Source organism: Taudactylus pleione, unplaced genomic scaffold (genome assembly GCF_031769625.1).
Source record: "Taudactylus pleione unplaced genomic scaffold, aTauple2 ptg000202l, whole genome shotgun sequence".
Classification (NCBI taxonomy): Eukaryota; Metazoa; Chordata; class Amphibia; order Anura; family Myobatrachidae; genus Taudactylus; species Taudactylus pleione.
Genome location: NW_028284604.1, coordinates 4407716 through 4425377, shown reverse-complemented (window position 1 = coordinate 4425377; position 17662 = coordinate 4407716). Strand labels below are relative to the sequence as shown.

The window sequence follows — 17662 nt, the reverse complement described above, 5'->3', positions numbered from 1 at the left end:
ATGTATTTTTCTTACATTCTGTAGTACTGAGATATTAACATACACACTAGAAGACATTGTAAGGCAGTGCACAGAAACAAAGTTTGGTTGTGATTGAGGTTAGTGTATCTGAAACCTCTGTAATGGTCAGTCATGCGTAGCAGCATATACAGGTTAATCTGGGCCTCTAACCTATTTGCTGTAATACTTCTATACTGATAAAGGATATCGCTGTTTATCTCTGCTGCCTACAAACATGGTCATACAGTTTTAGGATCTTTATCTTAATACCCAGAATGTAACAAAATGCAATAACGTCATAAATACCTTTATTATTAGCATTTTCCATGTCCATCTGTAGTCGCTATAAGGAGCACTGTTAAAATATTAAATGAGGAAAAAGTTAGCCACTTTACATTATATCCTTTTAAGCATTGAAAATGTATAAAATGATCCCGTACAGGTTTAGGAATATCAAATAACCTGTATGATAAACCAACTAGCTAATTTTAATAAATTGACAGTATATCTAAATTACATAATGTGGTTGGTGGTGCACATAATGTGTTTTACCAAGAGCTAAAAAATAAGAAATTCCTTTTTTGGGGGTGCTCTTTTCTAAAAAAAAAAAAAAAAAAAAAATTATACATAGTAGAATAAGAAATGTAATGTATATGAAAATATACCATTTATTTATTCTCATCTAAAATAATAGGGCCTGGGATCGGCTGTTACGCACCGCGGCGCCGGCTTCCCCTGATCTCCCCTGGCCGGTCAGACGCCAGGTGGCGCGCTGAGCGTTCTTCCCGGGGTCTGCTAAGACTTCATGCGACCCTCCACTGCGGAGTTTCCCCACGTCTGCGGTCATGGGCGCAGCCATGTTGTCTGTATCACCTGACGGGCCCTTCCTCCAATGTAGTCCTGCGGTCACTCAGCTGATTCTTTCCTCAAATGACCAGCTAACTAAGGGTATAAGAGCTTGACTCCAGGAACAGGAAGTTGCCTGGACAACTTCACTACTCCAGTGACTGTATGCTGTAATCATTGTTCCAGTCTCCACGCTGTGATACTACCAGTGTCCTTTCCTCTAGTGCTGTTATTGTGTCTGGATCTCCAGTGTTCTACTCCAGTGCTATCCTGCATCTGGATCTCTGGTGTTTTACTCCAGTACAATTACCAGCATACATTCCAATACAAACCTGCGTACTGATAACCAGTAAATCTCAGTTCTGTTCCTATTGACAACTCCAATGTCTCCCATTATCTCCTGTCACTGTCTCCTTGCTAGTTACCAGGTACCTGACTAAAGGGCCTGCGACCTGCTTGCTGGGAGCAGTGAATCCCATATCCCAATTGGAGGGGTCACTGGCGAAGACCTCCCCAGTAAGTTAGACTCCGCGCCTTTGGTCAGGTCTCGCCAACACTCTGTTCTAGCTGATGAGGAAGACTTACATCTACCCTCTTTGTTGCTCTCTCCTTCTTTTGATACCTCGACTTCTAACCCTCCGGTTGAGGATCCCCAGAGCCAGGTTGTGACCGAGACTTGTGCAATATAAGTGTACTAGTATGCCCGTACGGAACATGCTTAGCTAGATAATGGCTTCATATGTTAATACAACAGAATTGGTAATAAAAGATGTGTGTGAAATGTAACTGGTTAAACCACACCCTTTATGGGTTTTGGGGATTTTTTTTTTACTGTAACATTTCGCCAATTTGTAAGTGCGATCTATTTGGCCATGAACTCTGAAGCAAAATGGACCGTTTCCAGGGGATATTGCAAGTTGAGCCACTATAGATGCAAATGATAATGCACTGTTACTCCGCCTCACCATCTCCCAGCCTCCCACCAATCAGTGGCTGCCAGCAGCTCTTGTGCCTGCACACCCTCCATCATTATGTAATAGCTACGTCACGTAGCCAGGCGGCCAATCAGGAGCCGAACTGAGCAGAAGGTAAACAGTGTCTGCACATGGCTAGTGCGCCGGGTCCATGTGAGAGCACAGACCACCAGTAGTGCGTGAGAACCGCACCTGGCGGCGGTCACTCCTATTCCGCTTCCCTCCTGGGTCACTGCCGGCTCTGTGTTTTAGTAGTTTTCTTGACATTTTTCAGGTTAGCTATACAAAGCATTTATTTGTCAAATTTTTTTTTTTTCATAAAATTGTATACAGTTTTATTCCAAATTCTGTAATTTATTGCTGATTGAAATCCGTCACAAAAGAATTGCATTTAATATCATTATAAGTCTTTGAGATATTCAAAGAGCATTCTGGACAAAGGGACTAGGCAAATTATATTTATAATATCTTGTGTATTCATATAGGGAAGTGCAGTGGTGTAGGAGAAGAAAATATATTTAATATTTTCTCCTTTACTGTTGGCTACATTTGAGTGCCTCATCGATTTATATAGATATTTTTGCTGGAGATTTGACTAATGTAATTTGTTTTGTCTTCTGTAAGAAAATATAATTCATTTATCTTTTTGATTTTGTATTATTATGTGGAGGGTGAACTTGCCGAATTTAGGAGTTTGATTGCTCTATTATTTTAGATGAGAATAAATAAAAGGTATATAATTTTAGATGTACCAAAAACCTATTACCCAACTTCCAACCATTTTGGATAATGCATTTAACACATAAATCATGCAGTGTTATACCCCTTTGCCACCAAAAGCCCGGGTCCGACTTGGCATTTGGAACACTGTTTCAAACCTTGTCAGACCTGGGACAGATCCTTTTCACACCGCGGCACAGCCCGAGTTGGTGCCGTTCACAATGCACCCATGTGCATTGGAACTCTTCTGTCGGCACTTGGAGATGTATGCAGGGATCTCCCCATTCTGTAAACAGGTCCTGGGTTACTCATTTTCACTGCCCTTTAACCCGTGTCCAACCCTGGTCGCTACCTGGGTTGGATTCCCGGGTCACCAGACCCAGGTTATTTTTTTTGGGATCCTTTTCCGCCGAGCTGCGACCCGGGTAGACCCGGCAATGGAAAAGGGATATTAGTGATACAGAGTTAAACAACAGGAGAGAATTTAGTAATTTTAGTTTGAGCCACAGATGAGAGATGGAGTGAGGAACAATACAATGTTCCTTTTTGGAGAGACATCCATTATGGGGAATCCCAAACATTGGACAGAAGACCTTTATACATACATACATTCATTCATTCATTCATTCATTCATTCATTCATACATAATCATATTGGAACAAAACATCTTTTGAAAACTATTTAAAACATGATATGATGCCTAGAGGTCTAAAACCCAAACTATATCTATATGAACTAGAAAGGGAACTTAAGAATGGGAGGTAGCATTAGTAAAATGTTCTAGAAGTCCAATTGATATTGTCATAAAACAGGAAACCATATTACTTGAATGCGCTACACAAGTTAAATTTAGAAGATAGATGACCAACTTAAAACATGAAAAAGATTTTCAGAAAATTTCAGAGAAGTCAAACGATTTTCATCATTTTGAAAAAGAACTCATCGAAAGAAAATTACAGTTGTCAGAAATAAGAACATTTATATCAACAACACAGTATTTAAATGGAATATCAAATCCAGATTAGGACCTAAAACGAGGACATCATGGATTACTGAATTAATGATGATCAGACTTGGAGGAAAGATCTGTACATAAAAGATAATAAAGAGATTAGGAGAGAGCTCCTCAGAAAAAGAGATGTCTAGACAAAAAACGTAGAGACTGATGGGCTTCAGATCATAATTTTAACCAAAAGAACACGAAGGGCCTGATTCAGAGCCGCTCGTAAGCGGCCGCTCGTTCGTTCCGAGCGATGTTTGCCCAACTGCGCATGCGTACGGATCGTAATACGCATGCGCGAACCAGTCAGTGCGGCCGAAAATCGTGTGTTCGCTAAATAGCGAATGCATGCTAATTTGAGTGACAGGAGGAGGCGTATGTGGGTGGTAACAGGGGAAGATGCTTGAAAACGGGGAGTGGAGATCAGAACGCAGGCGTGCTTAAAGGTCAAAACGGGCGTTTTATGGGTGTGCATAATTAATACAGCAGCGTCACTGGGTTATTTTATAGTCAGAACTGCTCGCAAATTTGTGGTAGGAAAAACCAACCACAAGAATAGCGAGCAGTTCATGTACTCCATTAATCTAATAAATAGCGGACATGACGTATGATGCGAGCGGCCAGGGGGCGTTTTTATCAAAAAACGACCGCATGTTTTGTTCGCTCGTTCAGAGCGAACGGTTCATTTGAATAGCCACCCCCTTTTTCTGAACAAGCAAGCGCTAATAGCGACCGGCTCTAAATCAGGCCCTAAATACTCAATTGAACATTTTATCCAAAGGCTTCAGTTTTTCACCAATGAGGAATATGGATGGGTCCAAAATTGTAAAAAATCCTTCATCTCTTTGTAAGAGAATTACATTGGGAAAGAACCACCCATATAGGACATGAGTATGAATGGCCAATCTTAAGTACTGTACAGAGTAACTTGAAGCCTTACACGCATTAGAAGGTGGTTGTTGTTTTTTGTTTTTTTTAAAACTGTTTTATTAAAGAAAATTTTGCAAATAAGAAAAACATGACGTGATTTAATAACGGCAGATAAATTTCCACAAAGTAATAAACGAAAATAGGAGTTTACATACAGCAGTCCTTAAATGTTAACAATGTCCAAAAAATTGTCAGATGTATTTGACTGCTGCACAACGGAGAATAAAAATGTTTGAAGGTTAGAACTCTGAAGTATTATAACTGACCATCAATGTGATGTTATTGAATCCTGTCATCAGTAGTTGGAAATGGGCTATGAAAAATCACCTCACTGAATCTTGGTAAAAAATAAATATACACCAAGGATCACATTGAGTAATGATAAAAAAGTAACATACAATATGGGGAACACAAGGGAGTACACACACAGGGGGGAATTCAATTAGGTGCAAGTTTGGTCCCGCAAGGTGAAATCACTGTAAATTCGCCTTGCGAATTATTATATTTGCAATTCAATTCCAAACATGCATTTCTTTTTCAGAGTAAATTCGCCTGTTTTTGTTCGCACATGAAAAGGTAGGGAGTATCTGTATTTTGAGGCAAATATTACGGGACTTCAGAACCCCTCTGACACCCCCACTAATGACTAGGCATTTGGAATTTTTCAATTCGCTTAATTGGGACCATAATTTCACATCATTTTTGGGGTGAAGAAAATGAAATGGCCTTAAATCACCCCAAAATAAGCTCTTTTTTTTTTTTCTTTTTTTGCTAAATAATGCACCCCAATTTTAATAGTATTTATTTCCATGAGAGAGAATTGCTTTCTATAATTTTTTTATTTTAAGTTGCATCAAATTACCCCAAATACATCATCTTCTTTTTTTTTTTTTTACATTTAATTCCTTTTGTAATTAAACAAAATTCTACAGCTTTTTACATTTATTTCACTTCTTTTTAAAATTGCACAAGTCTGCCATTTGACATCTTATTAAAAGCTTACTGTACTTTCCTTATGGCCACAAACCGTCTTCTACATGATTCTGCCAACAAAGTTTGCACTTTTTTAGGATCCAGGATGGTTCACCACTTTTTTCATTCTATTTTCCCTGTTCACTTTTTGGCCAAAATTCGCACACTCACTGCGAGTAGTGCGAATTTGCATTTCTAATAAAATTGTGCGTATCTCTGGTGCGCGCATGATGGCGGTGTGCGAGTTTTTTGCCTTTTGCAAACTCTCACCTAATTGAATTCCCCTCATAGAAAAACTAAGAAATGCGATTAGAAGGCTGGGAATGGTGGAGGGGGGGTTAGAACCACTTGCCACCTCTTAACTGTACTGCAAGAAATGACATGATGGTCAACTACTACTTAACCACAACAATAGTGTATAATAAATTTACATATTGATTCAGGAAGGAACTGGCATTTGTTCTGTTTCAAAAATCTTTAGAACATGCTTTTGGGAGTTAGATTCGAGTTTTTCTATAGAAGTCCCTATTTTTTGTAAAACCTTATGATACCCTGTTCGATATTAGGAAGTGTAGATTTTCTATCAAAATATAAAAGTTTGTCATTTTTTGCTCACCTTTGGCTAAAGATGGGGAAGAACGAGAAGTCCAATGCAATAAGATTATCTTTTTTGCTATAGTGACTAACCGGAGTTGTAGATTTCCTATGGGGACCCAGTTCCCAGGTTGAGAAATTAGTGAACAAGCAGGCCAGAGGGTCTGGAGGCAAATGCAGAGAAAGAGAGTCATTCATATAGGAGAAAATTGTTTCATTTTGCCACATTCCCAAAAGCAATGGAGAAAAGTAGACCTGGTGTGATGACATTTAATACAGTTACCAGAGTCGGATGGGATCATGTATTCACACTGTATTGCGGTCAAATATGCCCTCTGCAATGTACATATATGCACTTTTTGCAAATAAAATAAATGCTTTCAAAACCAATAATAATGTAGTATGTGAAGTTAAAGATAGTCAGCTTGCCATTGTAATGAGAGTTTGTCCCATTGCTTTTGGCTACTATCGCAGTTAATAAAGCATAAAGATGTCTAGTTTTATAGGAGGTGCTTTCAAAAAGTGTCTATACCTAAAGGAGGGGATCAGAAGTACTAGATGAGGGTGTAATTATAGACTGAAGTAATATAATGGTGAACCTGACGATACATACAAAAATGCTGTCACGGAAGAGAAAATTGAGCTCTGAGGTCAGAGAACTATAAAATATTACCTCCTTGGACCAATACTTTAGATGTAGCATTAAATCCTTTTATCTCTCCAGAGCAAGAAATTGGTGTTCAAAAGTGAAGTCCCCAAAGAGGGACTTGGGGAGCTGAAAGGGGGCTTCTATGAAATTTCTTATTTAGTGATACCCCACAGTAGTAATTGTCTCATAAAGTATGATTTAGCACATAGGTAGGTACTGTATGTCCAACAGATTGAAGTGGAGCAATGCACTCAGAGAAAAAGGAGCAAATAAGGCCATGTCCAATACATGATCTGTATATGTTTCTGTTCAACAGGCTGTCAGCAATATAATGAAATAATACAGAAGCTGAGTTTGAAGAAAAAGCAGGTACTTCAAGGCCCCCAGATTTTTGAGTTGTCTGTAGTCTAGTTAGGGCTATATTAGGGTTTTTCGTTTTGCCATATGAAACGGATCATTTTATTTAGAAACCATATGTCACATTTGCACAGGAGTTTAGGGAGCATTTACATAAAATAAGCATTTTTGGGGGGATGATTACACTTTTAAGCACAGCAACACTCCCTAACAATGAGAGGGGTAATAGTTTCCAATTATTCAACATAGTGGATATCTTGAAAGTACAGGTGAAAAATTGTACTTGTATAATTTAGATAGATCAGTCGTTTATTTGAATACATTAGGTAATTGATCTTGGAGAGGGCTACTGTGGAGGAGTAGACCACAGGGATAGAAGATAACCGAGCTTGGGACTGGGGGTTCCTAAGGGGTAGTACTTCAAATTTGACAATGTTGATTTTGTATCCTGAAAAACACCCAAACAATTGAATAATTCTCATAACTTCAGGTATGGAGGAGGAAGGATCTGTGAGAAATAGAAGCATGTCATCTGCGAAAAGGTCAACCTTGAGTTTAACATGTCCAACCTGACAATAGCAAAAAGGAGAAGTGAAAGTGGGCAACCCTGTGTGGTTCCATGTTGTATAGTGATAGGGGAGGAATGAATGCCATTACATGATACCCGAGTTTGCAGTTTGGTGTAAAGCAGTCTCCGGATACTAATAAAGGAGTCTGGGAAGCCAAATTGTGAGTGTTGCATAGCTGTTGCCAACAGATGAGATCAAATGGTTTCTCTGTATCCAAGGATAGGTTTAAAACTGTTGGAGAATCCCTGGAAGTGGAGAAAGTGAAGATTGCTGAGATGACCCTCTTTACATTAACCACTGAATGACTGCCCCATATGAAACCAGTTTGGTCTGGGTGAATTAAATGGGGCAATATTATTAACTTATATGCCGAGATTTTAGTTAAAAGCTTATAATCGATATTAAGTAAGGATATTGGGCTGTAAGACCCAGGACAAGATAGGTCTTTACCTGGCTTGGGCAATAATTTAAATATAGAGGAGTTAAAATAAAGTGATGGGGAGTTTGAAGAGATAATTGAATTATAGACTTAACAATAAAGTATCCTCTAATCTTGCAGAGGCACACAAATGTGTGATTAGAGGACACTGTATCCAGTTAGGTTCCAGATTAAAAAGGGAGAGGATGGCTCAACGGCAGCAACTTCTAGCCCATATTAAGTCCCTGGAGACATCCCATAAATCTTCTTTAGATGAAACTACATTGCGAGAACTTACTGAAGCAAGACAGGCTCTTAATAAGCTTCTTCAAGATAAAACTAAATTGGCTTTACAGAAATGCAGGCATAAATTTTATCAATGGGGAAACAAGCCTGGCAAAATGCTTGCTGGAGCTCTAAAAACTCAGAGGCTAAAATCTTATGTCTCTAATGTTCGGGATTCCGGGGAGAATATTGTCCACACCTTTCCCCATATTGCGGCTGCCTTTCAAAATTATTATATGAAACTTTATAATTTACGCAAGGAACAATCACCTACCCATTTATTAACGCATCGGGAAATGATTAGAAATTACCTCTCCTCGGTTGATTTCCCACAATTTGATGAGAGTGATCTGACTTCTCTTGATCGCCCCTTTTCTTACGAGGAACTAGATCTTGCTCTGTCAAATACCCCACTTGGGAAAAGCCCTCGCCCCGATGGTTTTCCTGTAAGTTACTATAAGACGTTTCGATCTATGCTGTTGCCACTTTTTTTGAAGGCCTGTAATGAAGTGTCCGATAGGGTAGGTTTTTCCCCTCAGACACTTGAAGCCCATATTTCAATAATCCCTAAAGAGGGGAAAGATCCTGCCCAATGTGCAAGCTATAGGCCTATTTCTTTATTAAATAATGACTTTAAAATTATATGCTAAAATGCTGGCAATTAGGTTGGGTTCTCTTCTCCCTGGCTTGATACACGAAGACCAAGTGGGATTTGTTTGAGGTAGAGATGCTAAGGACAATACTGTACCTCTAAAATTATTGATATAATCCATTTTGTTAAAGGTACTGAGTCCCCTGTTATCCTTCTCTCAACAGATGCAGAGAAGGCCTTTGACAGGATTGATTGGCAGTTCATGGAAGGCCTTCTTCGATATATGGGGTTAGGCTCTCATTATCTTCATCGTATTTTAGCCCTTTATAAATGTCCCACGGCCAGAGTACGGGTCAATGGGGCCCTTTCAGAGCCTTTCCCAATCAATAATGGCACACATCAAGGATGCCCACTATCTCCTCTTATATTTGTACTTTGCATGGAGGCATTGGCGAGGGCTATCCGGTGTAACGGGGATATTAAAGGTGTGCAGATTGGAGACCATGAGTACAAATTGGCACTATTTGCTGACGATCTCCTTGCTACCATCTCTTTGCCGGTGACCTCTCTCCCTGCCCTCATGCATGAGTTTGATAGATTCAGTGGGATCTCTAATTTTAAAATCAATTATTCCAAATCTGTTGCCATGAATATATCAGCCCCTGACAGCACTGTGACGAGTCTTAGAGGTGCTTTTCCCTTTGTTTGGACTTCTTCTAGTCTTAAATATTTGGGTGTTCTTCTATCCCCTTCAAATAGTAATTTATACCAACTAAATTTCCCCCCTCTTATTCAACAATTTAAGACAGATTTTCAGAAATGGTCTCTACTGAAGCTATCCTGGTTGGGTAAAATTAACACGGTTAAGATGTCTATTTTACCTAAGGTCTTATATCTGATGCAAGTGTTGCCTATTACCATACCAGTTTCCTTTTTTAGGGAATTACAAAGCTTGGTGGGTCATTTTGTTTGGGGCTCAGGTAGATCCAGACTATCACAGGCTGTATTAACGCAAAGTCGTTTGAAAGGTGGTTTGCAACTACCCCACTTCCTTACTTATTACTATGCAGTCCACTTGTCTAGGATTGTTGAAATGTCTAGACTATCTGCAATCAAACAATGGACATGTGTAGTAGGTCACACAGTAGGTAAACCACCCCATGTCCTTCCTTGGATTGTTAAATGTCCATCTTTATCTCACCCGACACTAGGTCCCACTCTCCGCTGTTGGAACAAATTTAGAAACTCCTCCTTGTTTAGCCCAGGCGCTTCATTGCCTACTCCGCTGGTAGATAACCCGGATTTTCCCCCAGGTCTTATGGCGTCTAATTTATCTGGTTGGTCCACAAAGGGTATTACACGTATATCCCATCTAGTTACACCTAGTGGAATACGATCCTTTACAGATCTTCAGCAAATATATAATCTCCCATCCTGTTCATTTTGGGTATATCTCCAATTAAGACACTGTTAATTCTCAAGGCTAGTGATCCTCGCTGGACTTCAACTAAGTTTGAAGTTTTATGTATGGCAGTAGACCCACCAAGACACCTTATTTCTTCCATATATCGATTATGTCTTGAGTGCTCTAACCCATCTCTGCCTTCTTATGTCTCTGCTTGGCATAGTGAACTAGGAAGGGAACTAACTGAGGATCAGTGGTCACAGATATTTGAATTTACCTTTGCTAGTTCCTCTTCACTCCAAGTTCTAGAAACCCAATATAAGATCTTGGCTAGATGGTATGGGTGCCCTGTTCACATCCACCGGATGTTTCCAAATTTATCTGATCTATGCTGGCGTAGTCAACAGGCGGTGGGCTCTCCTTTCCATATCTGGTGGCAATGCCCAGTGATAGCTGACTTCTGGAGGAAGGTTCGACAATTATCGGAATTGATCTTTGGTCTTCCTTTATCTGATAAACCTGAATTTTGGTTACTAAATTTATCTGACCTTCCGATATCCATATATAAAAAATCCTTGGTGCGTCATCTGGTGAATGCTGCGAGGGCTACTGTACCATGTTATTGGAGGTCTTCGACTTGTCCGCCCATCTCTCGATGGTTCCAGAGAATAGATCAGTATATGTGTATGGAAGACCTCTCATTGTCTAAATCATCTTCCCTAGATTTTACAGACATTTGGCATTGGTGGCTGAATTTTAAAGAGACTACTAAGTACAAAATAAATACTTAAATGCCTCTTAGGATATGGCGACATCCTCTTACTTTTCCCCATTATTTTTCTATCTTTATATATTATTTTCTTTCTTAATTTTTATGTATCTTATTTTATTAGTTCTTTTGGTTTCTGCTCTTGTATTTTCTTTTATTTTATTTTAGCTAGCAATATTTGAAAGCATGTTCAAAACTAAGCGATCTGGGACTTATTCTTTCTTGCTCTTTTATTTAATTCTTTATGATTATATTTGTCCATTGAACTTATATTGTTATTTGTACTTATTTGATGTTTATGTAGGCCGTTGTAGGCCATATATGTACTGTGCTGTTTTCGTTTTCAATAAAAACAGATTACATTAAAAAAAATCTTGCAGAGAGAATTTTGTAAAATTCGCTACAATCCCATTAGGCCATGGGTCTTTTCCCATCTGCAGATGCTGAATAGCTTTATGGACTAGAAGATCTTTTTAATGAGTGGTACTCCCACCAGAGTGGAAATACTGGGCACTAGACCCATATTGCGCATATAATCTATTTTCTTATCAATCTCAGACTTGTCCCCAGATTAAAGTTTTCATTGTATTAGTCTCTCAGGAACTGGATAATCTATGTGAATGCAGTCTACAACAATGCACAAATATAAATATAGAAGAATTGTCTATTTTTAAAAGAAATGGAGGATGGGATGTTATAATAAAATGACAAAAGAGGAAATATTGTTCTATGGTCCAAGGATTTGTACTTGAACGAGGCATATAAACAAATGTCAGATGTGTACACTTATAAAAGATTAATATTTAATCCCACAGCGAATTTTCACAAAATGTATAAAAAAGTAATTTAAGAGACTTTAAAAGATTAAATCATTACTAAAACAGATTTTGAATATCTTGTGGGGAACTCGGTTGTGTTTGAGTGCCCTTTTGGAGCTATTGAATTGTTTCTGCGGACGGACTCAAATGATTGATTTCTACTCACACCTTCCTGAGGTTGCGTGAAGAAATTGTCAAAGTCCCTGTTTAGGGTACCCAAACTGCTGTTTGGGTGTGATAAGCAGGACATTAGACAGGTTTTGGCGCCTTACACAGCTAAACTTGGTCTATTTGGGTGCAATATGTGTGAAAACCTAATACACTTGAATGTTGGCCCGTCAGTTTAGTTTGGGGGATTGGGCACACAAAAACAATTGAATTCCTCCCCTTAAGTGACGAACCCAAAAACTCCCACCTATGTATATGTTACCTAAAATTCAAAGAATGTCCAGCCGGAAGACCTATAAAATCTGGTATTGGTGGACTAGCCAAAAAGGAAACCCACATTCTATGTACCTTTTTGAATAAATTGGACAACATGAATTTACTCCCAAATACCTGGCTTTGTACATTCGGTGTTGAGTCAATCTACACAAGCATTGATCACAAAGCAGGATTAGAGGCAGTAAATTATTATTTAGGGTAGGGAGACCTCAGGAATTCAATAATTTCAACATAGAATTGCTTCATTTTGTTCTAACAAAAAACTGAAATTATTAATAAAACATACTTCCTACAAATCCAAGGTATAGCGATGGGGAGCACTTATGCTCCCATGTATGCCAACCTGTACCTCGGATGGTAGGAGAAACAGGTCTTTAACATCACAAACAAATAGTATGAAGAACATATCATTGTGTGGTATAGATTCCTAGACTATATTTTGATTATATGGGAAGGCGAATTATTGGAGGAAATCAATTTTCAATGACCGTGATGTCATCCTTAAACTAATCTGACATAGGCCAAACAAAAATAATATTTCTGGACTTTGAATCACTATTACCGAAGAAGGCAATCAATTTAGAAAAGTGACAGTAACAAATAGCATCCTGCACTTCTTCAGCTCCCATTATTGAAAGCAATACCAAAAGGAGACTATTTAAGAACTAGAAGAAACTCTTCTGAGGCTCAAATACAGTATGTGACAAAGAGCAGAGGAATTAGGAAAAACAGATACTGTAAGAAAAAAAATCATCAAGCCTATAATGAGACAAAATACCCAAAAACCCGAAATTTCTAAAAATGACCATGAAAACAACCAAGTGACATGTATCAGTAAATATAAGAAGTATACTAATAAACATAGGGATGTTATGACTACAGATGGGGATCTGGCGGATTAAATGGGCAATAACGTTGCAATAAATTGGAGAAAATGCCCTAAATGTGGGAAATGTATGGCCTGCAGATCTGTACAACCAACCAAAGACTACCAGAACAGTTATGACCAAAAAACAAAGCAATTAATCAACCATACCACACATTGGGTCATATATTGTTTAATATGCCCCTGTGGGAAGAAATATATTGGTATGACTAAGTGACAATTCAAAAATAGAATACTAGAACATGTGGGTAACCTCAATTATGCTAATGATAATGAAAGACTGAAACAACCCACTAGTGTATTGAGATTTTTCTACACTCACACGGGGCTGACTCAAAACAAATGAGAATTTTTGTCCTGGAAAAGGTTAAACTTAGACTAAGAGGAAATATTAAAAATGTACTTCTGAATCTAGATCTCTTTCTCCTAAACAGCCCTAATCCATCAAGGCTGAAAGAAGAAATAAAGTACACTGTATTTTTCTAAAACCCTCTCACAATATACCACTTCCTCTCTATTTTGGTATAACATTTAATTCATATTTAAATAGAGAAAAACTATGACAATACATTAAATTAGTATGTCTGACCTACATGCATATAGAAAGAATCTGAATATGCATTACCATTACTAATATTATATTATTATTATTGGATACTAGGTTTTGGAAAATGTTCAATATGTCTCTTATTACACTAGATATTGTATGTGTGTGTTATATATAATCAAAAACAAAATCAGAGGGCGTTAATGATCAGATTCCACTTATTCTCCGTAGGTGTTACTTAGACTATCGTGGGGAAGCCATGAAGGATCACTATCAAGGATCACTATTTAAGTAACACCTACGGAGGATAATTTGAATGTAATCATAAGCGTCCTCTATTTTTATTTTTTTTATATTGTATTATATTTGACCCTAGCTGACAGGGGTCTGAGACTTACCCAGCTGGTCGGCGGCTCAGTGCTGTGCGGTTGCGATGGTGATCCCAGCCTGCGACCTCGGTCACAGTGCTGGGATCGCAAATGCAGCAGAGGGTGTCATACACCTCCTGCTGCATTTGCATATTAGCAAGGACAGAATTGCAAAGCTGTCTGCGTGCAGCTTTACAATTCCATCCTAAGCTGAAATAGCCCCAATAGATATGTAAAATCAAATCACAAACACCTGCAGAATACATTAGAAACAGCATTACATATAAGACCTCAGTAAAATCATAAAACATGCATTTGCAGATCTAGCAGTTTATGGCCAGTTAACTGAATATATGTGACCTGAAAGCTATAGAGCGCTCAGGGAAATTGCATATATATGTACATGAGTGAAAAAATACAAACTGCACCATCAGTAAAGCCGCTGCACAAGGATGCCCAGAGCATATCCCTGACAGACGTTCCTTAGGCATGCATCAGAAAGGCATCCTGATATCTTTAAACCCTAAATCGGACACTCTGTAGTCCACCATGACATAAATAGACTCCTAAAAAGGTTAATACAAAACAAGGATGCCCGGGGGTCGTTATTCCAGTATAATTCTGGATGCTTTGTTGCAGTCTTGTGTTATGGGCCACCCCAACTATTTTGTTACGTCTTTTTTTGAATCGATTAAGGGCATTGGGCACCATTCCATCTGATTGTCTTTTATGTAGTATCAATTTTCTAAGCTCTATACTGTGATTCCAAATAGAGCATGCGCTGAATGTGCGTGTCCGAAAGAAACGTGGCCGTGTGGTCAAGGGGCATGGTCTCGCACCCAGAGATGCTTGGCTGCCCCTAGGCTCTCTCTGGCCCATTGCACAGCCTCTGTTCACCCACTGAGCAGCAGTGACAGAGCTCCCCCTTCCCCTGTGGTTGGGGCGGCGGGACATTCCCATCCAAAGTGGGACAGTTGGGAATTATGTTCAGTTCAAGCACGACTGTCCCATTCAAAGTGGGATAGTTGGGAGGTATGTTCAGTGTGCTTCTCGTTGAGGACACATATCATCTATTTTCATTTTCATTGTGGTGTCTAAATTGTAACTCTTCTATTGTATAATCTGTAGGGTCATCTTAGATAAGATCCATCACTATTGTAGTTGAGTAGCAATCAAATTGGTGATGGCAAATTCAAAAACTGTAACTCCTATCTAGAGTAAGATCTTTGTTTTAGTGCTGTTTGGAGGGTGCAGTGGTTTGTTTATAGTTTTTTTTTAAATTTTTATTTCAAACCGTTGATGGGGGGAAAAAATACATTAGCATGTTTCTGGTATTCTAGGGATAGCACCTGTCCAATGCTGGTACATACTGTATGATATATCGTTCCATGCACATGTATGTGTGTACACACGATATACATCATATGTCTGTGAGGGATGTAGCCGGTATCAATCACAACGCTGAAATTCTGACCAGGGAGTTAAAATAGGTGTAGAAATACCGACGCCTATCTTAATCCCAACTCCGGAATACCAACCATTGGGATGCCGCTGTCTGTATTGTACCAGGAGGCATCCCGACAGCCGGCATTACATACCCATTCCATCTGTGAACGACCTTGTTCAGATGTATATTGCGTTGGCCATTCAGCACGGCAGATGTGATGTATCTTGCAGATATATTGTGGCACAGGAAGCAGTGAAAATTATGTCAACATTGTTTCCTCTGGCCAGACATATCGGGCAGACGATTGTTAGGTGTGTATCCACAAGATTGTTTGTGCATGGACCTTAGAAATCGTTGGAATGGGTTATATGGACGGCCGATCCCTCAGCCCAGTGTGTACCCAACATAAGCAACTACTTGTTTATGAAAACAATGTCATGTAAATTTGTAAATTTCTGTTTTGTGTGTGTTTTTGTTTCCCAGGCTGGAAACAAGCTAATTACCACGCTGTAACTGTAAAGCCATAGTACAAATAGTGGCATACTGTAGCCAGTGGGGGAAGACTGAGTGAAAGCTTACCGAAATACTCTGCTTACCCTAGAAGGTCGACATTTCACTTGTCGACATAACTGCCATTATGATTAATAATCATAGTTGACATTATGATTGTCGACATGGTGCCGGCGTACCCTTTTCAAAATATCACATACTGCTTAGATATGCTAGATTAATGAACTCTTGTATTGTAAATTGACATGATAAAAGATTTTTTTTTTTTTTTTTTTTTTTTAGGATGCTTTGGTTCTATAAATAAATATAATATATGCAATTTTGTGTCCCTAACTAACACATCTGCGTTATATGGCAGAATTGGAAATTTCTCAAGTTGGCTCTAAAACTTAGTTACCCCACTGAGCGCAAAGGTATGACTGCCTAACAGCCTCTCATTAAAGAAGGCATTCTATACCTGTGATTTTCTCATAAATCTGTGAAAATTTGTTTAGAATTGCTGCGTATGGTAGTGTGGCTGAACACACTAGGTTCCCTCTTCAAGTACAGAGGAAAATATGTGGGCTATATTTACTAAAGCTTGGTTTTTCAAAGCTGATGATTTTTGGCAGGATTGAGGGTTGGATTTCAAAGGGCAATAGTAATACATGCAAAACAAACCTGATTTTGTGTTCATTTGGCTACTTTGCCTTTGTAAATCCATCCCTTTAAAGCTGCTGAGAATACCGGGCATATCCACATTTTTTTTAAAAAACTTGCAGCGTGGGGCTTTTCTTATTTTGTTGACCGTGCGAAAATCAGGCGCACTTATTTCTATAGAAATTAATACAGTTTTTTTTTCTCGCAGCTTTAGAGCAATTTTTCTTAAAATAGTTACTAAGTAAGAAAATGTAAGTTTACAATTATCTTCATTAGTCCAATAATATGTCATCATTGTTTGCTAAAACCAATAATGGCTTCAAATTAAACATTTTCTTTAATTTTTGCACCTATTATCTTCAAAAACAAATTAAATTGGGCTAAAATTACCCCAAAATTGCATTCTTTTTTTTAATATTTTTTTTTCTATTCATTTCTATTAATTTGGAATAAAATTAAAGTTTGCTTTTTATCATTTAAAAAAAAATGCACAAATCGGCCATTTAGTGCATTTTTAAAAAAAACTATATATTTTTTTCTTTGGGATAGTAATAACCATTATTAGTTTCCCACTTTTTTTTTTTATTATTTATTTTAGTGTACAGGCTATTGCCTGTGGTTTTTTATTTTTTTATTTTTTTTTAAATCTCTTATGGTTTTTTCCAAAAAAGTTTGCAACCAATTTTTTTTCTATTGGATATGGCGGGTATCTAGATCGAGCATACCCGCAGTAATAGAACATTGGTCATGATCCCCGCGTTCATTTTTTGTGTGAAAAACCTTGTGGCCAATTGGATATGTTTCATAGAATGTCCTCTCTACTTCTAGAGGAAATCTGTGTTCATCCAAAAACCGATCTTTAGTGCATGTACTCCTATATGTTAATTAGCATCAGAGAGGCTAGGAATTTATTTTGTTTGCT

General features: G+C 38.3%; 1 protein-coding gene across 1 annotated transcript in view; it reads left to right on the top strand.

Moving 5' to 3' along the window:
* Nucleotides 1–17662, top strand: part of PJA2 (praja ring finger ubiquitin ligase 2) — a 78896-nt gene that overhangs the window by 16359 nt on the left and 44875 nt on the right. The gene's annotated exons all lie outside the window — the stretch shown is intronic.